Raw genomic sequence first — 14314 nt, 5'->3', positions numbered from 1 at the left:
CAATTAGTCAAATCCTTCAAGTGATAAAAATGTTTCGGAATATACTTCCTTCAAATAAATATTTTTTTCAAAAAATAGTTCTTTCAAATAAATACCTTTCGAATATAATCTTCTCAAATAAATAACCTTCGGATATAAGTCACCCTGTGACACCTCATCTCATAATCATACAATACGGGTCTCAATACCTGAACCTTATCACTTGGCATCTTGTGCCCTCATCGCACCTCATAATCATACTGACAACTCACGTGCCAAATAGAGCCATTCTCACATGGAAGGCAAATAAACAAGGGTGTGCATCTATACTCGACAATACCAAGAAGCCTCTTATCCGATAAGGGAGCTTAACCATGTGTATGCTTGTGAAAGTGTCCTAACATAGTTCATACCAACTTGTAAGCATAAGGAAAAGAACGGATATCACGTAGAATGTTTACACAAGAATGACATCAATGAAAAGCAACAACACCAGACACAATTATAACAATAGGGGATCTCCCAGGATAACGTCCCGTAGTCCCAAACGTAAATGTGTAGGGGGATCTACCGGAATACCATTCCATAGTCCCAAAGTAAATATGCAGAACATGGGGATCTACCAGATTACCATTCCGTAGTCCTAAAGTAAATATGCAAAACATGAGGATCTACCGGAATACCGTTCTGTAGTTCCAAAGTAAATATGCAGAACATTGGGATCTACTAGAATACCGTTTCGTAGTCCCAAAGTAAATATACAACGCAACCAACAGAAATAATAGTTACAACACGATAGAAACCTCGTACATCACCATAACAAGTACAACAACAAAACAACAATCATACAAAGTACGACGAGTAAATCTCTCAAGAGCTTTAAACCATAAGGAAATGGTAGAATCAGTTCGCAAAGAATAACCACGGTAAAGAATGCTAGGCATAAAGCGAACAGTTCAACAAGGCAGAACTAACACGTAGCAACGATCCCATAATATACAAGTGAACAATAAGCAAGCCAACATGAGTCAAATAGTTCCAAGTAAAGGCAAGTTAACTAAGATATGGGTTATCTAAACTCCCATTAAGACTAAACAATTATACGATGAGACAATAATGATTTCAATTAAAGGTAAGTAGTTATGAAAAGATAGCATGACGATAAAAGAGACAAAATCTTCAGTTAAGTCAAATAAGAGTCCAATAGGAAATAAAAGTGAATCCTAAAGCAAATAATTCTAACTAAAGCATGTAGAAGTGAAACCAGCAGATAGAAACTCAAACGTATTACAAACAACTTCATACACAGTGAGAATAAGGACATAAGAACCCTGACGTATAACTTCCCACAAGTAAGTCCGAGCACGCACTTATCACCTCGCACACGGACTACAATCAACATAGAAGACTCAATTCCTAAGGGGAAGTCCCCCACACATGGTTAGGCAAGATACCTGCCTCAAAGATGACAAACCATACTCTAAAAGGCACTTCTCGGGTGAAAATACCTCCGGACGGCTTAAATCCAACCCAAACAACTTCAAAACATAAACAAAATGCACAAGAAACTATTCCAGATATTAAAGTCTCAATCTTTAACAAAATTCAAAAATCGGTTCAAAAGTTGACCCCCGGGCCCGCACCTCGGAACTCGACAAATTTTATAAAAACCGAATACCCATTCCAATACGAGTTCAACTATACAAATTTATCAAATTCCGATACCATTTCGTATTTCAAATCATGATTTTTCATTTTAGAAATTTTCTTCAAAAACCAACACTTTTCCTAAATCCAAAACGCAAATTAAATGTTAAAAATAAAGATAAAATCATGGAATATGTTAGATTTTAGGTGAAGAACACTTACCCAATCGATCTTTCTTGAAAAAATGCCAAAAGAACTCCCAAATCTGAAGTTTAAAACTCAAAATACAAAGAAATGGCCAAACCCTCAACTTATATTATTCTACCAGGATTTCTGCATCTGCGGTCAAGAAACCGCATCTGCAGGACCGCATTTGCGAGAAAGTGTCACGACCCTAAAACCGACCTGGTCGTGATGGCGCCTATCGTGAAACTAGGCCAGCCAACTCATTTTCAAATAACTCATATCTCATTTTAAAACTTAAGTAAAACCATGTTTTCAGTTGAAATCTGATAAAATATATAAAGTAAAAATCAAAGCAAGCGAAAAATACAAGCCCGACCTCGAGTATCACTAAGTCATGAGCAAAGATACTACAACTATTCGAAATAAAACAAGACTAACATAGTCTGAGAATAGCCAACAAGTACACTAAGAGGAAGATAAGGAAGGAGAAAGGCGGGACTGCGATCGCCAGGTAACTACCTTGCTATCTCCAATGAAAGCACATGACTGAAATGATCAGCAACTGCTACCGTAGCCTGAGATACCTGGATCTGCACACAAGGTGCTGAGGGTAACGTGAGTACACCAACTTAGTAAGTAACAAGTCCAACCTTTGGACTGATAGGTAGTGACGAACTCAACCTCCTCAAGGATAACATAAATAATGTACAGAACGCAGGCATGCTTTCAGTTAAATAAACAACTCGAATAGTAAAACAGAGCAAGTATGAACACGGTAAATAAGTGTAACTCTGCTACATCTACATGTCAGTGTACATGCTGTATGAAATGCACCATGCTGAGTGCCTCACGTGTCCACAATCTCAAATGTTCGCCCACTCAGTACTGTATATAGCTCATACGACCCAGGAAAGATCCATCTCGGAATATATACATCTTTGACAGCAGTCACTCAGTATTAAGGAAGTCCATTCCAGCCTATGGAGAAGATCCATCTCCAGATAATAACAATAACAACCTTACAACCACTCGGTACTGTTTATGGCTGGCTCACAAGGCCCAGGGAAGATCCATCCCGGAATATATAGACATCACTAACAACAATCATTCAGTACCAAGGAAGGTCATTCCAGCCTATGGAGAATATCCATCTTCAGATAATAAGTACTTCGGACAAGATCCATGTCCAGGGAAGATTCATCTTTCAATAATATCATCTGCACTCACTGGGGGTGTACCGACTTCGGAGGGGATCTTTTCAGCCCAAACGATATAACAAGCCAACGAAGGCATAATCAATAATCTGCTGCAGCATGCAGCCCGATCCCATAACTGTCACTCAATATCAGGTTCTTGGCCTCACCCAGTCATCACTCTCCAGTTTTACACACAGAGGTTCAAAATGTCATGATACTAGCCCAAAACAATGATATGATATTCCAAATAACAATAACCGAGACTAAGACATGATATAATATGCATGAACATGACTGAGTACAGAATATCAATTAAGCTAATAAATTGACAACAAGAAACTACCTCTCGGGTCTCAACAATATCGGTGTGAAGCCTTAACATGATAATTAGCATGGTTTACAACTCATTAACTTTGTCACATAATTACAACACAGATATCAGCAAGAAAGAGCCACTAAGCGGTGCCATGGAATGATCCAGGCCGCAATTCTCACGGTGCACGCCCAAACACCTGTCACTTGGAATTTGCGTCACCTCAATAGTAATCATAGAACACATAGTTTGGGGTTTCGAACCCTCAGAACCAAGTTTGGATGCGTTACTTATCTCAAGCCAAGCCAAACTCTAGCCCATGATGCCTTTGCCTCTCGATTCGGCCTCCAAATGCCCGGAATCTAACCCAAATCAGTATATTATCATCAATATACGCTAAAGGAATGAAACCCATACGAAAATTATCAATTTAGGCCAAAAATCCCGAATTTTCTCAAACCCGACACCTAGGCCCACCTCTCAAAATTCGATAAAAATCATATCACAAGAATCCTCATCCTCCCACGAGTCTATACATACCAAGAACATTAAAATCGGACCTTAAATGACCCCTCAAATCCCCAATTCAACTCTCCAAATTTTCTTCCATTTCCCCCAATTTTCACCCCAAACTCACAAATTAAATGATAAAAATCAAGACATAATCATGGGATTTAACCAAGTTTGAGTGAAGAACACTTACCCCAATCAATCCTCTGAAAATCCCCTCCAAAATCGTCTTCTCCAGAGCTCTCTAATGAATTTTGAGATTATGAACCAAAACCCTCGATTTACATAAGTCATAATACATCACACGGGGCTAGTCATGCCCCATGTGAGAACTGGCGAGCAAAGTGCAAATGCTCAAAATGACCGGTCGGGTCATTACAGAAAGAGTCTGTATCTGCAAACTCACTAACCAGGCCAGGGACCGCATCTGTAGATATACAACCGCATCAGCGACACCGCAGAAGCGAAAGGGGAATCGCATGAGCGAGATTTCACCGCAGGTGCGATCGCTGGACCGCAGAAGCGGCCTTTGCACCTGCATGCCATCCTCCGTAGAAGCGAGCAAGCCTTCATGAACACAAAAGTGGCCAGGCTCACGCAGAAGTAGAGACGTACCTGCGCTCCATTGTCGCAGGTGCGAAAACACCAGAACCAAACCTGTTCAAAACTATGCAAAACATCCGAAACTCGTCTGAAACACACCCGAGGCCCTAAGACCCTGTCTAAACACACAAATAAGTTTTATAACTTAACAGGAACTCGCTCGGGGTCTCAAATCACATCAAACAACGCCATAAAAGCAAATCGCACCATGAATCGAATTATGAACTTCCAAATCTTTCAACTTCTAGAACTCGCACCGAAACCTATCAAATCAACCCAGAATGACGCCAAACTTTGCAGACAAGTCCAAAATGACATAACAGAGTTGCTCCAACTCTCAGAATTGCATTTTGACCCCGATATCACAAAAGTCAACTATGGGTCAAACTTCTCCATTTTTCCAAACTTCAAGTTTTTCAACTTTCGTCGAAATGCCTCAAATCACCCTACAGACCTCTAAATCAAATCTGGACGCACACCTATGTCTAAAATCACCATACGAAGCTGTTCAAGACCTTACACCGCCGAGCGGAGCTTCAATTCTCAAAACGACCAGTAGAGTCGTTACAGTCTATTATGTCGCTGACATTATAAATCTTCTGATTTATGTACTACCTTCTATATTATATATTATCCAATATATTTTTACCTTGAAATTTTACTTATAATTAAAATAACTTTACATTATTTTATTTATTATTTTTATAATACATTTAATTTTTCCATGACATTGAATTTGTTTAATCATATTCAAACATGAACATATTTTAAAATATAAAAATGAAAAAAAAATATTTACTTGAAATAATAAAAACAGATTTGTTTAACAAATGATAGTTATTTATAGTCAGTAGAACTTAAAAAAATTCAAAGATGTTTGTGTTTAATATTATTTTTTAATAGTTTTATCTGTTAATATTATTTATTTAAAAATACTAATACTATGATAAAACCATAATAGTGTTGGATTGGTCATCTTTTACCATTCTTATTGGTAAAAACGTAAGTCTAAGTAATCTTTTGGATGGTCAATTTTCATTCCGTTTTAAGTAAAATATGTAATTAGTCAAATATTGGTCAAAGTCATGCATATAGGTTTTGATTTTCTTTGCTGTTTTCTGGATTCTATGAACAACTGACGTTTCTTTGTGCTACTGGACTGTATGATTCATTTAACAGATAACATTTTCTTTGTGCTTTCAAAGATGGAATGCTCCTCTCTTCTTTTCTGATGTTTAGAAAATTATTTAACTAATACAGTTCTTTAAGTTGTTAATTACAAGTAAAACGCTTCATGCATTTTCTCTAAATCAAAGGACTACGTGGTAACTCATTGGTGCCGTGCTCCAAAACTTTGTGGTTCCTTTTACTCCAAAGTACGTATGATTTTATATAGGTAAATATATATATACATGTTTCTATACATTTATTTATCATTTTGTATACATCTGATGCATGTTCTCACGTTAAAATTGAAAACTTAAATTTCATATTGTGAATTTTTTTTACTTAGAATGGGATTTTGCTTTCCAATGTTCATTCATCTAATGAACTAGTGTCATTGTTCCTTAGCTTCCTCATTTCTTGTTTGCAATCTTCATTTTTATGTCTGCTATTTTATTTTAAGGTCATTTTGAGAGTTTAATGTTAACTTAATTGTTGGAATTTAAGGCAGATTACTTTTATCTAATGCTTCCTCTTACTCTATTTTCTGATGTTATACTCGATTTTATGTTCTCTAAGCAAAAATAATGTGAAGACATCCAGGGTTTTACTGTTATGTTACCTAGAAACCGCTTATTGCAGAGACCAAAATGATATATATTTTATAGTTTGTCCATAATAGTAGATGTGAGGCTGTAACTCTCTGATTATAAAAAAAGAGATCCTCTCTGCTCACTGTTTTCATTGATTCACCTCCGAATAACAAGTAGGTAGTTCAATACTTTTCATTTTTATCTTTTTCGTAAACTGATGTAGGATGTAGGACAATAGGTGAATATTTTTGTTGGTAATGGAATTCAAAAAGTACACAAGATAGGTGGCCATCTTAGGATTGGTGTCCGTGCATGGATTAGTTGAGTACGAGATGCTTACAATTTTGGTGACTCGTCTCACAGAAGACTAGGAGATGATACTACCAGTTGTTGTTCTGTCCGTGAATGCCTGCTATGGCTTGTCTTCCATTCTCGCCACCCTTATCGGACTGCTTTCTGACATATACATTGGACACTTCAAAACTATCTTTTTCACCAATATCGCCTTCATTTTGGTAAGTTTAATCATCTGCCTTTGCGTTCCCTAAATTGACAGTACAAGTTGATGAAGATAGCAGTGTAACCTGGGCGGTAATGGAATTGGTGGCATGAAGAAAAACTTTAATAAGAGTTCTCAAGTATATTTAATAAAACTAGTTTCTACGTGCGTCATACGTGCATATCCCGTGCATCATACGTGCATCTTATGTCAATTAGTAAAAAAGTCTTATGCCGCTGACATAATAAATCTTCTTATTTATGTACTACCTTCTATATTATATATTATCTAATATATTTTTACCTTGGTATTTAAAGTATAATTAAAAAAACTTTATATTATTTTATTTATTATTTTTATAATATATTTAATTTTTCCATGGCACTGAATTTGTTCAATCATATTCAAACATGAACATATTTTAAAATATAAAAATAAAAAAAAATATTTATTTGAAATAATAAAAATAGATTTGTTTAACAAACGATATATATTTATAATCACTAGAACTTAAAAAAAAATTCAAAGATGTTTGTGTTTAATATTAATTTTTAATATTTTTATCTATTAATATTATTTGATTAAAAATACTAATACTATGATAAAACCATAATAGTGTTGGATTGGTCAATTTTTACCATTCTTATTGGTAAAAATGTAAGTTCAAGTAATCTTTTGGATGATCAATTTTCATTTCGTTTTAAGTAAAATATTTAATTAGTCAAATATTGGTCAAAGTCATGCATATAGATTATGATTTTCTCTGTCTTTTTCTGAACTTTATGAATAGCTAACGTTTTCTTTGTGCTACTGGACTTTATGCTTCATTTAACAGCTAACATTTTCTTTGTCCTTTCAAAAATGGAATGCTCTTCTCTCTTCTTTTCTGATGTTTAGAAAATTATTTAACCAACACAGTTCTTAAGTTGTTAATTCCAAGTAAAATGCTTCATGAATTTTCTCTAAATTAAAGGCTTCATGTTTTTTCTCTAAATTAAAGGACTACGTGGCAACTCGTTGGTACCGTGCTCCAGAACTTTGTGGTTCATTTTTCTCCAAAGTAAGTATGATTTTATGTAGGTAAATATATATATGCATGTTTCTATACATTTATTTCTCACTCTGTATACATCTGATGCGTCTTCTCATGTTAAAATTGGAAACTTAAATTTCATATTGTGAAACTTTTTTACTTAGCATGGGATTTTGCTTTCCAATGTTCATTCATCTAATGAACTAGTGTCATTATTCCTTAGCTTCCTCATTTCTTGTTTGCAATCTTCATTTTTAAGTCTGTTATTTTATGTTAAGGTCATTTTGAGAGTGTAATGTTCACTTAATTGTTGCAATTGATGCATCAAGATGTCATACCATTATAAAAATCCCTTTTCAACTATTTAAGGCAAATTACTTTTATCTAATGCTTCCTCTTACTCTATTTTATGATGTTATACTCGATTTTATATTTTCTAAGCAAAAATAATGTGAAGACATCCAGGGTTTTACTGTTATGTTACCTAGCAACTGCTTATTGCAGAGACCAAAATGATATATATTTTATAGTTTGTCCATAATAGTAGATGTGAGGCTGTAACTCTTTGATTATGAAAAAAGAGATCCTCTTTGCTCACTGTTTTCATTGATTCACCTCCGAATAGCAAGTAGGTAGTTCAATACTTTTCATTTTTATCTTTTTCGTAAACTGATGTGGAATGTAGGACAATAGGTGAATATTTTTGTTGGTAATGGCATTCAAAAAGTACACAAGATGGGTGGCCATCTTAGGATTGGTGTCCGTGCACGGATTAGTTGAGTACGGGATGCTTGCAATTTTGGTGACTCGTCTCACAGAAGACTAGGAGAAGATACTACCGGTTGCTGTTCTGTTCGTGAATGCTTGCTATGGTTTGTCTTCCATTCTCATCACCCTTATCAGACTGCTTTCTGACATATACATTGGACACTTCAAAACTATCTTTTTCACCAATATCGCCTTCATTTTGGTAAGTTTAATCATCTGCCTTTGCGTTCCCTAAATTGACAGTACAAGTTGATGAAGATAGCAGTGTAACCTGGGCGGTAATGGAATTGGTGGCATGAAGAAAAACTTTAATAAGAATCTCAAGTATATTTAATAAAACTAGCTTCTACGTGCGTTGTACGTGCATATCCCGTGCATCATACGTGCATCTAATGTCAATTAGTAAATAAGTCTATTATGCCGCTGACATTATAATTCTTCTCATTTATGTACTACCTTTTATATTATATATTATATAATATATTTTTACCTTGGTATTTAAATTATAATTAAAATAACTTTACATTATTTTATTTATTATTTTTATAATATATTTAATTTTTCCATGGCACTGAATTTGTTTAATTATATTCAAACATGAACATATTTTAAAATATAAAAATAAAAAAATATTTATTTGAAATAATAAAAACAGATTTGTTTAACAAACGATAGTTATTTATAATCAGTAGAACGTAAAAAAATTCAAAGATGTTTGTGTTTAATATTAATTTTTAATAGTTTTATCTATTAATATTATTTGTTTAAAAATACTAATACTATGATAAAACCATAATAGTGTTGGATTGGTCAATTTTTACCATTCTTATTGGTAAAAATATAAGTTCAAGTAATTTTTTGGATGGTCAATTTTCATTTTGTTTTAAGTAAAATATTTAATTAGTCAAATATTGGTCAAAATCATGTATATAGATTATGATTTTCTCTATCGTTTTCTGAACTTTATGAATAGCTAACATTTTCTTTGTGCTACTGGACCTATGCTTCATTTAACAACTAACATTTTCTTTGTCCTTACAAAGATGGAATGCTTTTCTCTCTTCTTTTCTGATGTTTAGAACATTATTTAACCAATACAGTTCTTAAGTTGTTAATTCCAAGTAAAATGCTTCATGCTTTTTCTCTAAATTAAAGGACTACGTGGCAACTCGTTGGTACCGTTCTCCGAACTTTGTGATTCCTTTTTCTCCAAAGTAAGTATGATTTTATGTAGGTAAATATATATATGCATGTATCTATACATTTATTTCTCACTCTGTATACATATGATGCGTCTTCTCATGTTAAAATTGGAAACTTAAATTTCATATTGTGAAACTTTTTTACTTAGCATGGGATTTTGCTTTCCAATGTTCATTCATCTAATGAACTAGTGTCATTATTCCTTAGCTTCCTCATTTCTTGGTTGCAATCTTCATTTTTAAGTCTGTTATTTTATGTTAAGGTCATTTTGAGAGTGTAATGTTCACTTAATTGTTGCAATTGATGCATCAAGATGTCATACCATTATAAAAATCCCTTTTCAACTATTTAAGGCAAATTACTTTTGTCTAATGCTTCCTCTTACTCTATTTTCTGATGTTATACTCGATTTTATATTTTCTAAGCAAAAATAATGTGAAGACATCCAGGGTTTTACTGTTATATTACCTAGCAACTGCTTATTGCAAAGACCAAAATGATATATATTTTATAGTTTGTCCATAATAGTAGATGAGAGGCTGTAACTCTTTGATTATGAAAAAAGAGATCCTCTTTGCTCACTGTTTTCATTGATTCACCTCCGAATAGCAAGTAGGTAGTTCAATACTTTTCATTTTTATCTTTTTCGTAAACTGATATGGAATGCAGGACAATAGGTGAATATTTTTGTTGGTAATGGCATTCAAAAAGTACACAAGATGGGTGGCCATCTTAGGATTGGTGTGCGTGCACGAATTAGTTGAGTACGGGATGCTCACAATTTTGGTGACTCGTTTCACAGAAGACTAGGAGAAGATACTACCGGTTGTTGTTCTATCCGTGAATGCTTGCTATGGTTTGTCTTCCATTCTCGTCACCCTTATCGGACTGCTTTCTGACATATACATGGGACACTTCAAAACTATCGTTTTCACCAATATCGCCTTCATTTTGGTAAGTTTAATCATCTGCCTTTGCGTTCCCTAAATTGACAGTACAAGTTGATGAAGATAGTGTAACCTGGGCGGTAATGGAATTGGTGGCATAAAGAAAAACTTTAATAAGAATCTCAACTATATTTAATAAAACTAGCTTCTACGTGCGTTGTACGTGCATATCCCGTGCATCATACGTGCATCTAATGTCAATTAATAAAAAAGTCTATTATGCCGCTGACATTATAATTCTTCTCATGTATGTACTACCTTTTATATTATATATTATATAATATATTTTTACCTTGGTATTTAAATTATAATTAAAATAACTTTATATTATTTTATTTATTATTTTTATAATATATTTAATTTTTCCATGGCACTGAATTTGTTTAATTATATTCAAACATGAACATATTTTAAAATATAAAATAAAAAAATATTTATTTGAAATAATAAAAACAGATTTGTTTAACAAACGATAGTTATTTATAATCAGTAGAATGTAAAAAAATTCAAAGATGTTTGTGTTTAATATTAATTTTTAGTAGTTTTATCTATTAATATTATTTGTTTAAAAATACTAATACTATGATAAAATCATAATAGTGTTGGATTGGTCAATTTTTACCATTCTTATTGGTAAAAATGTAAGTTCAAGTAATTTTTTGGATGATCAATTTTCATTTCGTTTTAAGTAAAATATTTAATTAGTCAAATATTGGTCAAAGTCATGCATATAGATTATGATTTTCTCTATCGTTTTCTGAACTTTATGAATAGCTAACATTTTCTTTGTGCTACTGGACCCTATGCTTCATTTAACAGCTAACATTTTCTTTGTCCTTTCAAAGATGGAATGCTTTTCTCTCTTCTTTTATGATGTTTAGAACATTATTTAACCAACACAGTTCTTAAGTTGTTAATTCCAAGTAAAATGCTTCATGCTTTTTCTCTAAATTAAAGGACTACGTGGCAACTCGTTGGTACCGTTCTCCGAACTTTGTGATTCCTTTTTCTCCAAAGTAAGTATGATTTTATGTAGGTATATATATATATATATATATGTGTGTGTGTGTGTGTGTGCATGTTTCTATACATTTATTTCTCACTCTGTATACATCTGATGTGTCTTCTCATGTTAAAATTGGAAACTTAAATTTCATAATGCGAAACCTTTTTACTTAGCATGGGATTTTGCTTTCCAATGTTCATTCATCTAATGAACTAGTGTCATTATTCCTTAGCTTCCTCATTTCTTGTTTGCAATCTTCATTTTTAAGTCTGTTATTTTATGTTAAGGTCATTTTGAGAGTGTAATGTTCACTTAATTGTTGCAATTGATGCATCAAGATGTCATACCATTATAAAATTCCCTTTTCAACTGTTTAAGGCAAATTACTTTTATCTAATGCTTCCTCTTACTCTATTTTCTGATGTTATACTCGATTTTATATTTTCTAAGCAAAAATAATGTGAAGACATCCAGGGTTTTACTGTTATGTTACCTAGCAATTGCTTATTGTAGAGACCAAAATGATATATATTTTATAGTTTGTCCATAATAGTAGATGTGAGGCTGTAACTCTCTGATTATGAAAAAATAGATCCTCTCTGCTCACTGTTTTCATTGATTCACCTCCGAATAGAAAGTAGGTTGTCACGACCCAAACCCCGATCCGGTCATGATGACGCCTCTCGTGAAGACAAGGCCAACCAACCAACCCCTTTCGCCTTTTCAGAATTGTTAATATTAATAAACAGTTTTAGCATAATTAAATAACCACAGTCTAAATAAAAGATTTCTTTATTAAGTGCGGATTACAACCCAAACACAGCCCAAACCGGGGTGTCACAAGTCACGAGCATCTATTAGAGTATAAATACAACTACAAGGCCTGAAATATACAAAATAGGACTGATAAACAAAATGAAGAAATGCAGTGCCGCGAACGCTGGCGGCCACCTTGCTAAAATCCGATAACTTAGCCTCTTGATCAGCCCAAAACCCGCTACCGAGTGAACAAATACCTGCATCTGCACATGAGGTGTAGGGAGTAAAGTGAGTACTCCAACTCAGTGAGTAATAAAGGTAAATAATAACTGAGCAGTAAAAAATACATAAACATACCATCATGCTGTATAGAGCAGTGTAAATCCCTTTGAGAAAAAGCGGTGAAGCTGTGAAATCTTTAGAAAAACATCTTATCTCAGTTTAAACCTCTTTTAAAAATGACTTTTTCAACGGTTGCGCAAATGAATGCAAACAAATAGTGCAGATAAGCACAAAAATTCACCCCTCGGGCACAACACTCAATTAATAGATAATGCCAGGTAATCAGGTAGATATCACATGAAGTAGTATAAACAATCGATAATGGCAGACAAATGAAATAAAGTAAACACATAGAACAGTACCGGCACCGCTGCGGCGTGCAACCCGATCTATATATCTCTAATAATAATAGTAGATTAATCGCTGCGGCGTACAGCCCGATCCATGCATCGCTGCGGCGTGCAGCCCGATCCGTGCATCGCTGTGGCGTGCAGCCCGATCCATATGGATAGTCGACTGCGCTCACTAGGGGTGTGCAAACTCCGGAGGGGCTCCTACAGCCCAAACGCTATATTGCTGCGGCGTGAAGCCCGATCCATATAAGTATTGATGCGAAATACCTGTAGGAACTCATTATCCCGTACATGCCCAAGGAACTAATCATATCCTTACCATACCGATCCAGTCCACTACCCAGCTATCCCATCTATCCGAGTTTCCTCCTAATTTACATTCAACGTGATATCCCCTCTTGTTGTAGCACCACAATTCCTCAACTCAGATTTACCACACAGAACCCAAGTATAAAGCCACACCGTTTGAGACCCATAAGATGCTGAATACTATCTTATCTATTCCCAAAGGCACCACATTCAAAATACTTTACTCTGAGGAAACTTCCTGCGAATCTATATCCGTTACCTTTACCTTCCTGATACTGATACATAGGATCCCATAATTGATATAGAAGTGACACAAGTCTTGGCACCCTCTAATGCAAACCTTAATTTCTATCCCAATTATACACTTGAAAATCTCCAATTATTACCTGAAAGCCTTTAACCCATTAGAACCATTCCCGAGAGTCATCCACTCTACACAAACCGCAATTAGCCTGATCAAACGAACCATCAACCCATGCCTCACTAGCGCTCTGATACCGTAGAATGTAACCTCATTCCAGTACAACCAAGCAACTTCCTGCTCTATGCACCGAGCATCCTTTACCAACAATAACTCAAGACTTTCCGTGATTCATTCCGACCTCTATATCAAAATCCCACCTATCAACCGGAAAACGCCAAAATCTCAATTTCGCCAATTCAAGCATAAACCTTCCACGGACTTCCAACATGTATTCCGATCACGCTCCTAAGTCCCAAATCACCTAACGGAGCTAACCAAACCATAAAAATTCCAATTCGAGATCACATACAAACAAGTCAAATCTTGGTTAAACCTTTCAAATTTTAAGCTTTCAACTGAGTCTGTTCTTCCAAACTCATTCTAATTAACCTGAAACCCAACACCAATGATTTACATAAGTCATAATACACCACACGGGGCAAGTCATGTCCGAGAATTAGCGAGCAAAGTGCAAAAGTTCAAAACGACCGGTCGGGTCGT

Source organism: Nicotiana sylvestris, chromosome 4, assembly GCF_000393655.2.
Source record: "Nicotiana sylvestris chromosome 4, ASM39365v2, whole genome shotgun sequence".
In the NCBI taxonomy this organism is placed as follows: domain Eukaryota; kingdom Viridiplantae; phylum Streptophyta; class Magnoliopsida; order Solanales; family Solanaceae; genus Nicotiana; species Nicotiana sylvestris.
This window is presented reverse-complemented; position numbering follows the sequence as displayed.